This window comes from Pleuronectes platessa, chromosome 9, assembly GCF_947347685.1.
Source record: "Pleuronectes platessa chromosome 9, fPlePla1.1, whole genome shotgun sequence".
NCBI lineage: Eukaryota > Metazoa > Chordata > Actinopteri > Pleuronectiformes > Pleuronectidae > Pleuronectes > Pleuronectes platessa.
Genome location: NC_070634.1, coordinates 5207376 through 5227597, shown reverse-complemented (window position 1 = coordinate 5227597; position 20222 = coordinate 5207376).

Sequence of the window (20222 nt, the reverse complement as noted above, 5' to 3'; positions counted from 1 at the left end):
TGATGATGCACAGCGGCGCCCCCCCGCTCTGACAGCCACACTGTCGCTGCCGAGCGGCAAAGCTTTAATACATGACTAGGAAGGCGTCCAAAGACCAGAGTAAATAAAGGAGGGAAAAGATGAAATGCATACAACAGTGAGGCAGACAGCTGAACAAATGCAATGACTTAGAAAATGGGCCTAACAGCTCACTCTTCCCCCACTCTTTACACAATCAACCATGTAAATTATTGAGATATCATGAAAAATAAATAGTTCAATAGAAAACGGCTCTGCCAAGGCCCAATTGGGCAGCTTAGCTGCATATATCAGTGTTTCCCTGCTTGGTAATGAATAGAATGAAAAGACTGTTGTTATGTGGAAAATATAACAGATCTAATAGATCCTAGAGTGGCTCAGACTGGAGTAGAGCCAAAGCAAAAAGAGGGCTCAGACCGGGACATGACACAGCAAGCCGCCAGCCATAATCTCTCCATCCTGCGAGTTTATCTAAGAAATCAAATCAGGTGAACTTGACACAGCTCACTTCCAGTCCGAGTCAGGGTTGCTCCACTGCTGCAGCGGCACTATCTTTGAAGCATTAGCTGAATGAGTCCTGGAGAAGGGAGAGTGCAAAGGCTGTGTTAAATGTCCATTGTTTTAACGGTTTGAGGCTTTATCCCTGTGTTCTCCTGTGGCACTTCCTCAAAGAGTAATGCCCTGGGAGTCTGGGCGCTTTGAGCTGGGACTATCCCTCTTCCTCTGGTCCTTACATGTGATCTCCTTGATTTTAATGAGGCCACATGGACCCCCTGTGATGTGCTTTGGAGGATGGGGAGAGCCCGAGCTCGCTCTGAGGCCATGATGGTGGTTGAACACCAGTGACCCCTTCTCCCCACACCCCTCCTTGCAGCCGGGCCTCTCAGGCACTCCTAATGTTTTATTAACCAGGTTCACTGGTTCACACTCTTCTGAGGAAATACAACAGCCTGTCAATCATCCATCTGTATAAAGTGCAGTGTGGCTCCACAATGGGGCCTGCATGTATCACATGCACTGGATCAATGAGGAATCTCTCCGACTGCTTCTCAGAGGATGTTGACAATGTTGCTGCACCTGAATATTAAACAGGCCTGGGCAGTACAGTGTGGTCCTCTGTGGACATTCTCAACACCATGGCAGTAATTAAACAAGCCGACTAATTAGTCCTATCATGTAAGCATGATGAACATGTATAATGATGATCACTGAGTATGATAGCAGCTGAAGCAGCATAAAACCATGTGCTGCGTCTACGACAGTTGGGGTTAGTGAATCGGAGCAGTAGTAGAGGCCTGAAGAGGAATATCAGACGTTACAGGTTTTTTGCAGCTCTATTGTACAAAAATACCAAATAATTCCAGAAATCTGTCAGCCTGTATGTTAAGAATTGTTATTTAGATCTGTTTCACATAAAGCATGTGTTTTGTTAAGGGCACAAGGAAGCACAGGGTCAAATTAGGGCGATTCCGACACAAGATATCACTGCAAGTGACAGTGTTCATCAAAAATGCTTTGTTGTTTTCAATGTGTGACGTCATTTGGTGACTCTTAAACATACTTTACCAAAAGCAAATGTTAACGGATTTAAAATCAACATTTTGACACTAACAGCAATTCAAATCATGCATGTGAAAGGTATCACTTAATTGTGACAAATCCTAGATAGATAGATAGATAGATAGATAGATAGATAGATAGATAGATAGATAGACAGACAAAAATCTGACAAACAGACTAAATCAAAGTTTGATCTTGGTCGATTAATCAAAAAGTAATGCCTGGATTTCCACAGAAAAATTAATGGGGATATTTGCAGCTCCCTGAAGATGAATCTTAACTTTTTTTTAACTCCTTGACCTTTTCTCTGGCTCAACCATCAGACTAAGCTTCCCTGTTTCACACAACAAAGATCAAAATCTAACAGGTAGATTACGTCTGATATTTGCTGACGAACCCAGGGAAATTCATTAATTTGTGTTTAATGTTTAAAGTCATCTTCAATACTGCTACAACAGAAACATTTCAGTTACATTTCTTTCACCCAACAATTAATAAGGCAGCAGGATCAACAAAACCATCACTATGTTTTATGCATTAAACAAATTTGTATTTTTATTGTTATTGCAATATTGGTGACTATTACCGCCTCTAGAGGCCACTGGTATATGTAGATCACACATTCCTGTTTGCATGTTAATCTACTGTTAAATGTAAGACAGAGAAAGAAGTGTGTCAGCGTCACAGTATTGTGTATCGTAAGTGTGTTAGTGTGTCCTTTTATGTTGTGCGTTCACACACACATTGGGAAATGGCACTGAGTCAGAGGTGACACTCTTGAAGGTGAGACAGGAGACAGAGGTAAGACATGGGTGAGAGAGAGCAGGCCGAGACAGGATCTGAGACAGGCCTGTCATGTCAGCATGGGGCTCTGCACCTCCTCAAACACAGATACACACAGCTACACTATCTGGGAAACTCAATTGCTCCAGTGTTTACATTTTCACCTTCTGATTGCAGAAACCCATTATTTCACCTCCTCTGACAGTTTGTGTTGTTCAGGTTATCATCATAACAGAGAGGATTGATGTTTTTGGTGTTATAATTAATAAACACAGATACAAATATGGCCCGCATGCATTATATTACTACTAATAAGCTGCTTCAGACATGCACTGAACTCTGCACTTCCTCCATATTTTCCCTGGAAGAGGTGCATGTGTGAACACAAATGTCCGAGTGAGATGCTACAGACTTTATCCATCTGGCCTCCTAGTATAAAGTCCGTAGAAATCTAGGAGATTGTGAACACAGCAGGGGGTACACCACTGGATTCACTGCGAGAGGGGGGGGTTTGATGAAGCTTCTAACACACGACAGATGCAAACAAATATACATACTGTATAAATATTTATATATGCTTCACAGCAATATACTGTATATATATATATATATATATATATATATATATAAATTGAATTATCAATGCATAGTATTTTTAACCACCACTTTTGCAAGATAAGTGCCCCCAAGCCAGAAATAGCAAGAATAACTATTGGCTGAACTATGAGAAATTTGGAAGTCAGCTTTTTTTTTAACTTGAACTATAAAATGCATATCTTGAGGTTAGCTAGATCTGTCATTGTAAGTACCTGAACTTTAGGGGGGGGTGGACAATGACTTGTTCCTCTGCACCATCTCTTGCCAGATATCCTACATTCATGCAGGGGGAGATGTCAGTACTATAGTTCTGTTTGCTGATTGGATTAATGAATTTATTCATCTGGCAAACAAGTCTGGCAAATCCAAAAAGGTTGACTGGTATCACTCACACAGTTCTTCTGGAAAACCATGTGGCAGAAACATGGAACATGTTGTACTAGTGTTGTTAATCACTGAGGAGTTTCACAATGTTACAGGAATTTATACCATAACAACAGATGCAGTATTCTAGTAGTCAGTTGTAATTGAGATTACATTAACATCCTCTGAGAAGTTGAGTCCCTTCATACACATAACAAGACTTAAGTTTTTGTAATAAACAGTAGGTGAGCACATTGTATTTTAGTATAATGCTTCTGTGCCTTTCCTAGTGTTGTCACCCTGGAACAAACAAAAACAATCGAGTGTCAAAATCTGTCGCTATAAGTATAGATTGACCCAGACACACACCGGCTCGGAGAAGTCTGAGGAGAAGTCTATATGAAACATCGGTTCCAGTCACGGCATCTCTTTCTCAATCATCGCACCATTTGAATCGAGACAAGTCATTACTGCTCAGCTAAAACAGCATTACTGAGTGGAGGAGCGCGCAGCACACCCCGACACTTGCTGCAAATGTAATTTCATTTTTAAAACTCACTGGACCGGGTTCCACCTGCATCAGGCAGCAAAAGTCTGTTCTCCATTGCTATTCTGTGTGGATAAACATAAACTTAAAGAAGCATGGAGAGTTATTGAGTTCATCTCATCTCAAACGTGCTGTAGGTCGCTGCATATATGCATTTTCCATTTCCCCTCAGGTTCCACTGCTTATGCTGTTAAATCTGAAAATATATATGTGGCAATCCACGTACAGAAATCGAAGGCCATTAACACATCAGTACAAACAGAGTAGGTTCCCTTTGAAAAAGAAAAGACCTCTTGACTCCATTCAAGCTGTGATATTTTTATATATAGGTGATCATTATACTGCTAGTACATTTATGTCATTTGGTGATATTTTCAAGAAAGACAAAATGTTGGACATTTCCTACTTTCTTTTCTGCATTTGTCCCACATCCAAAGTAAAAAAATATATATATATATATATATATATATCTCATTCCATACCTGTTGTACTTCAATGGAGGTTTGTAAGGATATATATTGATCTTACAAATATAGGATAATTTATATTTATACCATGTTTTTAGCCTAAATGTCCTCTGATGAGCGGCGGTCACGTGTGGATCACAGTGGACATTTAGGCTTAAAACACGGTGTAAATGAATATCGCATCGAATTTCAATGTCAGGGCTTACAGACACTCGGATGACCCCACAGGAGCAGTGTGGAGGCATTTCTCTGTTGTTTTTGTTCTGTTTGAAAAAGTGGTCACCTTTTACTTACGTATTGGATTTGGCTGCAACGCTGTTTACCCCTGAAGCTCAAAATGTGTTTTGCGGACACATCACCCACCCCTCCATCGGCAAAGTGCTGAGAAGATAATGAGTGAATTTTAATTTTTGGGTGAACTATCCCTTTAAAGCTACTCAAATAGATAAGGTTTATTTCTTGCAAGTTCACAACTACATTCTGAATTATTCCATCTATAACGTGTCAAACATAGACTGAAAGTTGTTCTGTTTGTGGAAGAGTATAGCAACTTACTTTTTTGTTTTAGTCTGCATTTTGGGTTTTCAATAATGATAACAATAATAATATACCCATCAAGTGTGCTTCCACTGATGTTGTGATTTCAGAATTTAAACATAAAATTTGCAATACCAAAGTACAACCAAACATCCATGAATTAGGGTCACAGGGAATGAGGAAGAAGATGTATCCTAAAGAGGTCATAATTTGTCTGATTTGTCCTGTTTTTCTCTAAATAAATATTGCATAGACAGTAAACAGATGAAGATGACAGTAATGGCCAGAGTGGTGAGTTTACATCCTGCTCCTCTTTTCAAATGGACCCTCAGTTGGAGCAGAGGAAAGGCCTCTCTCTGTGATGTGTCCCACAACATCGCGATGAAGGACAGGCTCAGGAGAGGAAAGTGACATTTCGGAAGAGCTAAAACAATAGAACAGTAGTGCTCTAATGTCTCATAAGACGTCCTCTAAACATGGCTTTTCCATCTGAAAGCATCTCCATGCTGAGTCAAGTGCACTAACTGTGCATGAAAGCGCTCGTTCCCTCAGGACAAGGCTGCCTGATACCCGCAAGAATAAACTGGCCTTTAACTGCCAAGCTCCGCACAGCACAAGATACACAGACTAAAGCTCCCTGAGCCAAAGGGACAAAACAACACCAGACCAAGGCTACAAATCTGTGCAGACCCCTACTCACACACACACACACACACACACACACACACACACTCACACACACACACTCACACACACACACACACACACCATAACCCCCACCAAACCATCTAAAGTAGACCACCTTACCCAAAAACATGAGGGAATCTTTGACTTTGTGTTTGTGGAGATGCAGAAAGTATCAGCAGCATGCCTCAGATGGGCTTTGCTTGGTGCATACAGTAAAAGATGCGTAAATACTGTTATACAATATTAAAACTTATGATCAAAACTGTCAATTGCATCTTGGAATAAATTGCATGAGTTTGAATTATTACATATAAGACAATTAATTGGAAGTTTGACAATTCAAGTCTATATTATAAGTTACTATGTAATAAATCAAGATATTGGTATCATAGGTCAAAGTTGAGTTGCAGGATAAAAACTATTATTTCACAGTTTTAATAAATGTCCTATCTCATATACCTCATATCTGCTATTGTTCCATTCACAAGATATTTTCTTACAATGCAAAAACATTTAAATGGTTTGAAAACTTTCTCAGTCAAATCTTTTGAGCAATAATATAATAACAACTTTAAAGATTTAAATAAATTTTTACTTTTCAATGGCACAATTATGAAATACTCATTGTAAGTCAATTGATTCCAAAAGTGAATTAGTATCTTATCGTTTTTATTTAAAAAGTAAACAGTTTAGTAATCTCATAACTGCTTAGTATAAGGACACTTAATTTTGACACATCGTTTTCTTTTCCTACTAAGCACTAAGAGATTATGTTATGGAAGATCATTGCCGCAAGAAGAAACTAATTCTATGTGAAGATTGTTTTTCAACAAATGCCGTCGCTTCAAACTTTTCTTAATTTTTGTCTTGTCAGGGCAGAATTAATCTTCCATTCCTTTAACCATTATCATGAAGCAAACATTACTACTGTGTTACAGAGGTCTTGACACAAGCATTGTAATGACCTAACCTCTGAATTATGAAAAGATTTGTTGCAACTCTTTTTTTAGACCTTCTCCGCATTTAATCCAATGCTTTTCAAGAATCGCCTTTTGTCAAATTCTGATTAAAATTGATGGAACTCTCTCCCTGATGCGTAGCTCACAGTTACCAGTTTCGAACGGGCTGCTCAGGAAAACAAATATTTTTTTGCCAAGCGGCTGTGGTTGTGAAGTACATACGTCCTGCAGCTCTGATTTTACATCCTGTCACATTAATGATTCAAAGCACTCAATATAAATATTAAAAGTAATAGCTTCACTATTCAGCTATTACTCCATCATTCCCTGAAATCATCATAAAACATTCAGAGCCTTTTAGAAAATTTACACACTTGAATTTGATGGCAGGGAAAGGAGGCTGTCAGAGTGCGAGGTCCTGGAAGCTTAAATAATAGTGGAAAGCTGTTTATGGAACATGCTTTATTTATTCATCGTCTCAGAGTAAGGTCCTCAGTTTAGATGGAAGAGCAGAGACAGAGAGACAGAGGGAGGGAGAACGGCACACAGCAATTGAGAAGGAGAAAAATCAAAGTAAGGCCAATCTGGGGGAAACGCTGAAACGTAACTCTTCCCACAGTGCAAGGAAAAGGGGGAAAGATGCAAAGTCCATGAGATTCTCGGCACAAGGTCAATCAATGGAAGGACTCTTGGTCCAGGAGCAGCTAATGGATTGTGAAGCCGTGTAGGAGGTTTATGAATTTTTAACCAGTTCCTCCTTCAGCCCAGACCTCCATAAATCAATGAAGGCTTATTGGAGAGGATCAATTATGCAAACTGAAAAACATTTAATGACAGATAATGAAGAGGTCGCTGGAGGTGGGCTGGCAGGGTGGAACCTGACTTGTATCCCAGGAATAATTTCTGGAGCCGGAGCCAAAACTGGGCTCCTGGTGCAACTTTCAAGGCCACAACTTAAACACCTTGCTCACAGCTTAGCAGAACAGCGTCTCCTCTGGGGGAAGGAAAGAAAACTCACAGGTGGAGAGTACTGATGTGGGCACTACACCGAAATCTGCCAGGAACGCTACACATTTTGAAAACCCATCCCCAGCTGAATGAGCAGCACCTCAGCCAGGACTGAATTGTCTTTTCCACAACACCCAGTGGTTTCCATCATCACACACAGTTTTTTTTTAATATTCAAAAAGTTACAAAAATACATTAAATACTCCTCAATTTTAAATAATGCTCTGCTTGATGTAATAACACATGAAATTCAAAAGCAGTATCTACCCAAGACAGCATTGTTCTTCAGATTATGGTGGATGTATGTTAAGGTGTTTGGTCTTTGTGACATTAATACATTTCATTGACAAATTTATAATAACCATAAAAAGGTATGAACTGGTAAAACTGTGTTCATGGAGGATAATTAAAACTTTAACTAGAAAAATTTGATATGAAGTGCTCCGAGTGGAAGACATCCCTTTATACAGTTTGAATTATTGTGTCTGAGGTGCACAATACAGGGTGAAGGTTGTTATCCGAAAACAAAGAAAGAAACATAAAACATCTTACATCTGTTTTATTCTTGGTCTTAAATAATGATAACAATATAATCCCAACAAGGGCGACTCAACTGATGTTGTGATTTATCTGAATAGGGCAGACAACATTTAAAACATGAAAATCAGCAGCTCAGCGATGATTTCACTTCTCTCTCTTTTTAAAAAATCAGTTTAAGTCCAAGTTTGATGTTCATGTGATCGATTTCTCTCCAAAGCAGAAGAAAGAGACATCCACCCTTATAGAGCCAAGTGTATTATTGGCAACATTTTCCAAAGCTCATCATAAAAATGCCCCCGGGCCGCCCCCTGTGGTAGTAATCTTAAATCACTGAGCTCTAAACAATGTTAAGCGCAAGCGCGCACATTAAAAGATTCCGCAAATCTGTCCCCTCCACTCACGTCGCACACAATGCATGTGACCCTGTCACCACATGCTTTTATGTAGTCTGTGTCCTTCGAACAATTCATGTTTAATGTATCACTTCTCTTTTACTTGTCCAGCCATGCGCAAAGGCTGTTCAAAGATTGTACAGCAGCTTTAGTGCTTGTTATATCTCCACTGAAAAGGTAATAATGCAACGTCTGCTTTCTAAATTCTGATATTAAGACACCTTTAAATAGGTGTTCAGGATCAGCCAAGCTTCAACTAGTGAATCATTTGAGCATGATGGTTCCTGCTATCGCCGAATCCATACAATCCACAGGACTGCTTTGCAATTGTGGACATTGCTCAAACTGTGCATGCTGCTTAAGCAACACATGAGATGGAGAGTGAGGAAGACACAGATACGGGGGGGGGGGGATCTAAGCAAATGCATCATGGCTCAGGTCATTTGTGTTTATATCGCGGCGGGGAAATTCATTTTTTATTACGCTGGGTACTGTATAAATCCCACTGACAATTCTTTCCAGATGTTTCTGTGTCTCCCAGGGGTGTCTGAGCCTCATCTACAGGGCTGATGGAGAGACTTATAACCAAGCTCACATCTGTCCCCCTCGCCATTCTTTTTCCTTGGGGAGCGCAACCTTTTCATCACTCTGACAGTGGAAGAGAAAGTGCTTTCCGACTGTTCTGAATTCCTCTGTAAGTACAGTACATTCTGAAAACGAGAGTGACGTGTGTTTGGTTTGTTTCCACTGGTCTATAATGCCAGAAGGTCATTTTCTTCTCCCCCGGTCTCTGGTGGATAAAGGAGGTAAAGAGGCACTTAGCTGCTGATGGGCTTTAGTTCAGAGATTTCTTTGCCCCATTTCCTCTTGATTTCTCCAAATGCACCTCTGAGACATGTAGTTAGGTAATTACACATCATTTAAAATGACCTTTCATTTACTCATTTGCTGTTTAAATGTGCCTTTTTTGGGGTTATACAGTAAATCTCAGCTGCAGTTACACTGTATTTAGTGGTATAATATGTCAGTGCTGGTTGTAAACCTGCCTATTTGGAATGGGCTGTTGTCTTGTTAATGCTCCAGAGCTTCTACAGAATGATTCCTTGTCATTAGAGGGGTCCTCCTCTAAAAGTTCCACAATATATTGTTACTTTTTATTGTTTGTACGCAAGACGTTGTGTGCAGAGCTCTTTTCAAACAGCCTGTGGTGCAGAGTGTGTCGTTCATATGCAAGTTTGACTGATTTACTGAAATTTTATTATTCTTTCTTTTTTTCAAAATTAAAGCTCTGTAAACCCGCTCAGTATAAAACTAAATTAGTGTTGTGCTTTTACTTGGAATACAATTGACGAACAGGAAGTCATTGTGGAAGTTGTTGTCATGAGGGTCAGTCCGTCTGTGTCATTTTTATTAATCCTGACTGTCCACCACAGCCACCACCTGTTCAAATGGCACCAAACTGGGTCTATTAACAATCCACATCCAGAGTGTGAATCCGAAAACATCAACATTTAAACAAACACTTATTGAATTTGTAGCTGAAGTTGCTGAATGCACTTCTCTGGGATGATGGAATTAAAATGAAGAAAAAATAAAGAAGAAAACTATAAAGGAGGAGGTGCGTGTGTATATGCATCATCATGACAATTAAAGAGGAGCGCTAAAAGGAAAGTCTGCAATGACTGAGTCGGTCCTGGGGTTTGTGCAGGTACATCTTCACGCTCGGCTGGGCCTCGTCCAGACAGGAGAGATGACCCAGAGTCAGGCCAAAATGTTTACTGGCAGATGTGTTTTAAAGGAGCTCTCCTTAGCTGGTCATGGCAGCGGAAAATACCCTGCTGTTCGGTGCATCTGCAATTCGCTGCTCCTCCCAATTCCACCTACAAAATCCTGACCTTTAAAGAAATGATGGATGAGCTTGCCATGCTACTGTTTCTGCCCCTTTCTCATCTTTTTTCTTCCCTTTTTTTTTTCTCCATTCCATTGAAGATTGAAGCTCTGTCTATGTTAAGCTCCGAGGCAATTTCTGCCCCTGTTTTGCTCACTGTTTCAAATCACTTTAAAGTCTGATGCCGGCCTCGGCCAGAGCCCTTTGGCACTTGGCTTCTGTGCAGCGGTTCGCGTCAGGAGCTACGATTTGTGATTTGCAGATGACATGAGCAATGCCTCGCTTGTGGCTGTTGAGGTGCTTTTGTAAAAGCAAAGTCAGTAATGTGCAATATGATGTGACTGGTGCTTCACATCACCACAGCTGATAGAGGGTTTCACTTGGTGAGTATGTCTATGACACTGTACGTGATTTCTGTATATTAATGCATCTGTTTTTTGTTATTTAAACAGGCGTTGTTTTTATATTAGGTTTAAATACTTCTTCACACTCTCTGTGCATGATCCTTCAATTCAATTTCGTTGAAAAATATGTTTTTATTCAAAGCACAACATCTATAGTTCACATGAAGCTATTTTCCGGATTTTCAATGTCTGTGATGAATTCCTCTCTTTCCCCTGTGGAGCATCACATTATAGCAGTACAGGCCAGAGAACTTTTCCTCTTTCCTCCTAGTTCAAGCCTTGGATGTTCACTATTTCAGACCAAGATAAAAACTACATGCCAGTGGTTCTTTTATATCAATACTATTTACAAAATTAATAACTGCACCATCAGACTTTAGTTTAGCAGCAGCGAAAGTGCCTGTGTTTTCTGGCACTTTCTGAGATTAAAAGGTAATCTCACTGTGTCCTGACTTGGCTTCTCACTGCCGGAAGAAGCTTCACACACCGATGAACATCATCATCTCAGTTTGATGAAGCGCTCTGGCTCGGCAGGTCTTTGCACCAGTCCCTGATCAGCTGCAGTCTGCAGTCAGAGCTACATGGTACATCCGAGTTATTACTGTCTGTTGCCTTATTGAACAAATAGGCAACACAAATGGCAACCAGAGCATGATGACAAATGTGTGAATACATGTATATACTGTACTTGAACAGATGTAAAAGCAAAGCATTTCAGACACTGTTGCCAATATATTTATTTCAATATATATATATAAACTTATTCAAGATTCATGATTCAAGAGTTTTATTATCAAATGCACAGAGATAACAATAAAGCAGTCGCTGGCAATGAAATGCTTGAGTCACTGGCTCTCTTCTAACAATGCTCAAGAATTAAAAAAACAAAGACAAAATTTGAATAAAATATTGTAAAATAGAATATCAAAAAATTTAAAATATGAAATAAACTGAATAAAGAAAAAAAACAGTGGTGCAATTTTGTGCAATAGTGCAAATATGCCACGGTGCTTATATAGTGGAGTTATTGCAATTCGGAGGAGTTTAAAAGTCTTATGGCCTGGGGGATGAAACTGTCTCTGAGCCTGTGGTGCGGGCCCGGATGCTGCGGTACCGTCGGTCAGACGGCAGCAGGCAAAAATGTTTATTGCTGGGGTGAAAGGGGTCTTTAATAATCCGGTTGCTCTTCTTCCTGCACCGCTGGGTGTAGAGGTCCTCCATAATTGGTTGGAACTTAGATGAGAAAAATATGATAAACATAAAGCTATAAGCAGCAGGTTGTTAGCTTAGCTTATCACAGAGAGAGGAAATAGGGGATAGCAGCTAGCCTGGTTCTTACCACCATTTACCACCATTAATGTGTCACATCTTGCTTAATTCATCACTAGAAGTTCTGGTACTACAGGGGGTCATGTTGCAGACTATTACTTAACGATTTGCGATAAGTTCCTTGGGCCAGAGATATGTGCACAACAAAGCCATTTCTCACACTATATGGTTATTTATAAAGGGATGTTAGTTAGGAATGTTTGCACATCACACATACTTCAGATTAGGAATTCACATGTTTTTCTAAAGCCAGCTGTTAGTGATATGATGGTGATTATATATTAATACAAATAATAATGAGTAAAATTCTTTTCTAGGTTGCTTGTGATACATTTTTTTGTTGACAAATGCATGATTTTATTTTGATGAATCATTTATGAATGATAATTTTTGTGACTGGAATTAACTAACCTTACTTACCCTGTTTTTGCTGTGACAGTTATCTGCTTTGTTTACCCTGCATCCATCCACTTGCTACAGATTCGGCTGCTGTTAATAAATGAAGGGTTTTATTCATAAAAATAACATACAAATATAATCCAATCTAATTGAACCCACCTGTGGTCATATTACAGAAACTTCTGAGAGTCCCCCAGTTTAAAATTACAGAAGCAAATCATAACTAACTCCAGAGATCCTATCTTACTTTACTTCATCCTGTCTAATATCAGGTTAGCAATTCCTAAATACTCAATCAAACATCAGTTATCAAACTTAGTCTTTTACCTAGCAACCAAAGCTACTTTTGTCATCTCATCTACTCCTAATATTTTTCTTTGTTAGTATAAAGGCTACAACTACAGTGTCACTTAGTATAGCACACCTCTGCCAAGGTCCGACAGTCACCTACAATTCAATTAAAGTGAAAGTTCACCCGAAATTGAAAATTCACTCATTATCTACTCACTACTATGCCAATGGAGGGCAGGGTGAGGTGTTTGAGTCCATAAAACCCATTTGGAGCTTCAGGGATTAAGACTGTTGCAGCCAAATCCAACACAATTGAAGTCAATGGTGACCACTTCTTCAAACCTAAAAAAACGCCAGAAAGTCCAGTCATTCAAGTTTCACTCGAAACAGCATCATTCACACTGTGTTATTAGTCCTCCTAGTTACTGCTGCTATCCCAAGTTTTCGTGATACTCACAATTTATTGCAAGAACTGCAGCAGCTGCACCAAATTACACACACACACAAAACATCTCACAATGTAAAAAAAAGTGATTCAAAATACCTGGATCTGCCCCTTTGTCCAGATCCTCATCTAATTTTATGGTTTTTTTTTGGCCCATATACCTCCCAGTTTCATGGAAATCTGTTCAGTAGATTTTGCTTAATCCTGCTGACCAGTGTTGCAACAGTTACTTTGAAAAAGTAACTTAGTTACTTTCCAGATTACTTGATTTTAAAAGTAACTAAATTAGATTACAAGCTGCAAGCTACAAGATGCAGCTGCCGACAACACCCCCGCCGCCTCAACATAAAAATTACAACCGGTTTTACCAACACTCACTTTATTAGAAGCCGCCGGAGGGGGCCCCCCGCACGAACGGAGGGTTCCCCCAGCGGGCGCCGTAGCTGAGGTGATCCGCGAGAAGGGCCCGACACGAGTCCAGAGTCGCCGCCGCTGACCGCTGTACCTGGTCCCCTCCAACGGCCCGCCTTTTGCACCGGCGACGGACACCACCCCGCGGCCCAAGATAAGGAAAGCCCCCGCACCAGCGACGCCATGAGGCGCCGCGGACGAGGACCCCCCCCAAAAAAAAAACGTTGAGGCGTGCTGCACACCGAACTTCGGCACTTGCCCAGCGGTTTAACCACAAATACCAAAATAGTAACGCACAGTGACTTGGACAAGTAACTTTAATCTGATTACTGGTTTGGAAAAAGTAACGCGTTAGATTACTACTTACTGAAAAAAGTGGTCAGATTAGAGTAACTCGTTTACCGGCATCACTGCAACCAATCCAGCAACCAAAAAACAAACAATTAAACAACAGACAGGTAGCTATCTCCTTTGTGGAGGTTAAAATCCATGTCACTATTTTTGGTAATTTCATCTGCATCTGCATCATTTGGAGAACAGCCGTGGGATAAAACAAGTCAACCAAGCGGTGGAAAAGTGTGCAACACACTCCTATCATCCTCCTGTTTTTTTCTAAATCATGTCCTAACCCTGAGGATTAGGATTAGTTCAAGCAGGATCTGCAGTTCGGAAGTTTTTGCAATAGTTTCAGGCATATTTGCCTAAATGTCAAACTGCCTTTGATTCCCTCCTGACAATATATTATAGATTTACATATATTTAGACTCTTCAGATTGAAAAACCACACTCTTTGAGTACATGTATTTATAACTGTACTGGGAATTGAATCATATCTTACATTGACCAATAGTTCTCCTGAGGGTACAATATGCCCAGGGCATTGTTTAGTTTAAAAATCCTCAACAAGAGGTTTTGCTGGATTTCTACTGGTCCCCCACTCAAAGATGGAATTGACAGCATGTGAAAGAAAGAGCAAACACACTGGAGACGCCTTGACAGTGTCCCAGACAGTCAATCCCTGGTGACTGGGTCCACTGATAATTTACTTTTCAGGACGAGATGTATTTACCAAGGGTTACAATTGAGGTGCTAAAATATTGATAAGGGACATTTTATAAGCTTGGGAAAAGGCTGGACGATTGACCCCACACATGGGCTGGGAGGGCAGAGGGTATGTGCAGGGCCTGCTGGACAATATGTGTCCAATATACAACAAACATATAATGTTTGAAACAACAATTCTTCTTTTATTATCATAACAATAATTTAAATGAACCCCTTCGATCCATCATTTCGAAGTAGATTCTAAATTTTTCTCAAAAGTGTGACTCAAAATGCTAACATTTTAAAATATAGAAATCTTGCATAAATCGTTTTAGGCAAGGCAGAGGTAGAAACGTTGGTATGACTAGGTCCTTTGGGAACTGACCTAGCAAATAAATAATCACTTACATGAAGCATTTGACTTCAATGTCTGTTTTAATCACATATGTTCAGATATTGTCTCCTCAAATTACTGACAAAAGTCAGTAATTTAGCAGCAGTGGCAGAAACAGGCACAAGTCTACACTTTATCTGGCCACCCTTTTGGAAGCTTGGTAAAACAACATTAAATTGTACATTTTCTATTGAATTTTGTGTATTGTCCAATTTATTGAGAATAAATGTTTTAAAACATGTCCCCACACAAACGGGTTGTGTTGGGCTTCACTGAATATAAACTCTGACAATCGTGAGAGAATCTATCAAGATGTGTCTTATATTTTTGAAGTGCAAATGTGATGACACGGCCTTATTGATGGCCATGCCAGTGACACATGTGGCCTGGGGCTAGGTCAACAACAGTGGGTCCTTCACTGTAATGCCTGCTCTACAGGGACCCCCGGACACATGCATCTGCCCCTCCAGCCGTTCTGCAGCAGCCAAAGCCCACAATCCCTCACTGATGAGACAGAGACGCCGCCGCCTTTGTCCACCGGCCTTGTGGATCAGGAAGGTGTTGCTCGGCCTGTCAGACGGGGTGAACAGGATTGACTTAAATAGCTTGACCTGACTCATCCCTGATGGCTCTACCTTTTCACCCCAACCTCTGAACTCTCCCAGCCACTGCATCGCCGCAGCGCTGTATTCACAGCAGACATGGAGACCTGCCCAGTCTGCCCACCGGGCTGCCCCCTGTCCAAATAAATTAAACCACAGGAATGGAAGGCAAGGGGCGGGAAAGAAGAAAGGGCCCATGTCTCGACAGTTAAATTATCCAACTCAGCTTTTTTGAGGCCTTGAGAAACAGCAGGTTGAATTTGGTATTCTTAATCCCAGCCTGCCATAAAGGAGGGGGACAGGCCAGAGAAAACAAGGGCCCCTCAGTGTCCATGGATTATTACCAGGAGGAAATGACTCATTTCACAGTATTCTGCCACAATAACCCACTGTCTGTCTTCAATACTGACATTACTTCATAGTTCCTCAATAACTGTGACACTATATTTATCACATTAAAAACCAAATGGTGTAAACACAGTTGAGATAACATCTACATCCTGAAAAGTTATTTGTAAATTTATTAAGATGGTAATGTTTTGAGCCTGTAGTTTGCAAACTGTAGCTAATTTACTCACGTTAATGTCACTGTTTAGCTTCAGACAGCTGCTTTAATATGGTTTACATGCAAATGTTATCTCGTAATATGTTAATCCTGTAGATCACAGCCCACATTCGGCAGTGTAATTAATCATTGGAGCATGTGTTGTATCAATGAAACCCTTGTATAGAGACAAACATTCAACTAGAAGGGAAGAAGGTTGGAAATACGGGGGTAATGACATATTGTGTAAGAAGACAGGGAAATTGCTAGTAAGTAAATGCTGCAGTGCAATAAAATTATTATTTGAAGTGACATCATTTACCTCAAAATTCCCCCCGAAAGTGTGTAAAAAAAAATACTTTGCAAAAAAGGCCCCAAAAAAGTAAATATGTCATGTTTTGTGTTGTTTAACTTGCTCTTGCATCCATCTGAGCAGCCATGGTCTTCAAGTGAAGCTGCTCAGGTGCATTGTTGGTCTTTTCTATCTTGAGTCACTGGGAATGGATTGTGTCTTTGACACACAACAATCTCCTCCTAAATTAGCGGTGCAGTATTACACTTTGATTTTAAGGGTAGCTAATCAAGATGAGAAATATGAGCCAATACAGGGACGTGCAGAATGAGTTTATATTGTGCTTGTTTAAACACAGATTATATTCTATGAAAAATGCTAACCAGGCTCTGCCCCTGCTCCCAGTGTCTCAGAAGTTACAGCACCACTTGCAGTTGAGGAGCCTTTTCAAGATACTGAGCCCCACCCGCAAATTGATACGACTTTAAGGTTGGACGCATCTCACTAGTCTTATTAAGGTTTGTCTTGACATGTTAACATGTTTAAAACTGGAAAGGGACCTTAAAGACAAAGTGGGATGACACTTTTTCTGTTGCATCAGCAGAAGTGGATTTGGAAACGTCTCAAATGAACTTGCACCGTGAGCTTTAGTCCACTAGATGTGCTGAGATTGTTAAACTAGAGCCCCAGGTGTTAAAGTTCAGCCACAGGATTATCTTTAATCCCCTGTACTGACCAAGGAATCGGAGAGCAAATTTTATGCTGTTTCCAAACAAAGGTATTGAATTCTAAGTTTAATGGTTTACTGCGAGTAATGATTTCACAGCAAATTCAATATAAAATATAACAATACCCTAAAAAAAAAAAATTGTATTTTGATATTATATTCTACCTCTAGTCACTTTCTGCTGATGGTGGCTTTTGGACGCCATCGTTTTCACATGTGAAGTTTAACATGTATATTTAATCCTCCTCGCCCTTTATTTGAGGCACGACCTTATTGATTTCTGCCCCCTTCTCTCTCTATCAGCGCCAACAGCTGCGTTCGCTAGGAAACATTTAAGAGGCGCTGATAATAAGCCGGAGTATCTCAGGGATGCCCTGAAGAGAGCGAGCGGTGCAACTTGGTCCCGTGCTGACAAGCTGTAAGAACACCACGCGGAAAATATACCATGATCAAAACGCTCTGTCGCGCTCCCACGCATCCTCTATTCTGTCACATCGCAGCACCACGGTAGCACATTAACGTGGCGAGCGTGTCAACATGGTCAGATGAAAAACAAAAATAGCTCTGCATGCACTAGCAGTGATAATGACACATAAATTGGTGAGGCTCCTCTGCTGAAGGACCGTCTTTTCCTCTGCAAAACAAAAGGGAGAGGGGAATTGTGACAGAATAAATTGGACATCCAAAGTGATATTAACACTGATTTACTTTTGAAGTCACGGCAAATGTGTAATATTATCTGACATAAAACAGACAAGGCAGGGATTTTACAGAAATATATACAGCAGATGTGGACATGTGTGTGTGTGTGTGTGTTGCAATGGTGATCATTTGTCTTATTTGCAGTCTTATGCTATGGAGCTGGCGTGATATTCTTCTGGTGGCAACGTGGAAATTAACCCGCAACGCTCCAATAGCTATTCACCGTATAACTGCAAGTGTGGACAAGCATGGCTTCAGGGTCCAGTAATTGTATCCTTGATGTGTCAAAACATGGTATTCCTGCGACATTGTGCTGAGCCGGAGCCGTCGCGCTCCCTGGTGAAAGGTAGAGTTTAGATTTGCCCTGGCTTGTGAAGGCCCCGGGTCTTTTTTTATTGCACCATGAGCTAATTGTGTATATTATCACACATTTTTGGTCACTGTCCAGTCCACAGCAGCGAAACAAGCAGGGACGCCTATCAAAACCATTATTCCCAGGTGTGAAAAGCTGTCACCTTCTTATGTGTCACTTTCTGTCTCTGACTTTTGTCCCACTTCTGGTACATTTTGCCTGGGCAGGTGAGATACGCGCCATCTGCCATTGCTTGCCCGCTTTGGCTTTTGGGATTGATGGAACACATTCTCGGAGAGGGTGATGGTAACTGACAGGGTCTTTACATCATTCTACGTGGAAAAAGGGGCGATGACCATTAATCAATACTATTTTCACGCACCGAGCAGAAAAAGACAGGGCTGATTCTATTTCCGAAAATGTGCCCTTTACCTCCCTCATGCTACAGTAAACAAGCAGAAAACAGCGGAAAATCGATTTCATTTTTATAAATAAAAATCCTTAGGCTACCACACAGCCGACATGGGTATGGGTAACTCTGTGGTAACACACCACAATGAGGGTGATAATTACTGAGCCAGTCGTACCTGATGTGATGACGGCTAATGCTTGTTTTCCGGTTCTTTCCTGTCACAACAGACACTAACCACGAATCCAGACAAGTTTATGCTACATTTCATCACTGACTGACCCATAAAGCATGTGGTGAGAGCAGAGAGCAAACTGACACGCAACAGCGGTGCCAACTCTCCATCTAGACCACAATCTAGTATGCACAGTGCCCCCCCCCCCCCCCCCCCCGTCCCACTGTCTTTAAATAGTCATTTACTGGCCCAGCTGACAGCAGAGCCCAGGATCACTCACTGATATTTCTTGACAGGTTTCAGATCTCTAAAGAAAAAAAAGAAAAAACGCTGTCGCTCTACCTATTAATTTCTCACATCTATTTCTTATTTTTTTTTTCAGTCTAATGTTTGGGTTAAAGTGGGTGCTGCAGGAGGGAATTGCAGCGCTGAGCAGAATCCAATCTGTTGATTAATCATCTAGCGTTACAGGCAAGATCACTTCCGCTCCGGCACATCGTTCACGGAAAAAGCTTTTTTCATGCTTTATTTAACAGAGAGTCAGTTTTTATTAGCGTGGAAAGATAGTTTGAGAGGCACAATGACTAAATCAGACCTGCCAGACCTGCTTTTACCTTTGGAGGGGATGATATTGACAAGACAGGCAAAGGCAGCTGAGGAGATGCCTACTCAGGGCACAGCTGCCGGTGGAGACAGATTACTTAGCGGGACCCTTTTTCTGAAAATGTATATTTATTTGTGTTTAGAAGTGCATTGGCATATTAGAATTGCACCTATTTACAAAAAAGTGGTCGCGGTTTGTCAGCAGAGAGATTATATTTTCCTCAGTCACTCCTTCATGCACTTCTCCACCCTCACAAAATGCTTGTGAGAAAGGAAAAGCATGGATCTACACCCTCCTTTAATATTTGCCATTCCTACAATCAATCAACCCTCCAATGACTACAAGGGGGCTCGACGTTTATGGGCTTTGCTCAGTCAGACGGCTTGACTGGTTGCTATCGATTCACAACCCAGCCTCAAATGTCAATACCACCTCTTTTGGGTTGTGTCAACAAAAAAAAAGAGAAAGATCTTCATTGATCACTGTGGTCGGTGAGCAGGTGGCTCCCTTGCAGTGTGCCACAACAATTGGAAACACTGGTTGGTACGCAGCCTGAAATGTTAGACAGGCAATTCATGGTCGAGTAGGTCACCTGTCAGCCACCGACAACAGTTTTTGAAGACGCATCTTCACTGACCTGTGGCCACCATTAAGAGGAACGCAGCGCGAGCCCCCGCACGGAAGCACACACTCGCCTTCCATATCTGCCTCAGCTCAGCTTGTGTGTTACATGCGTTTAGTACGAAAAAGAG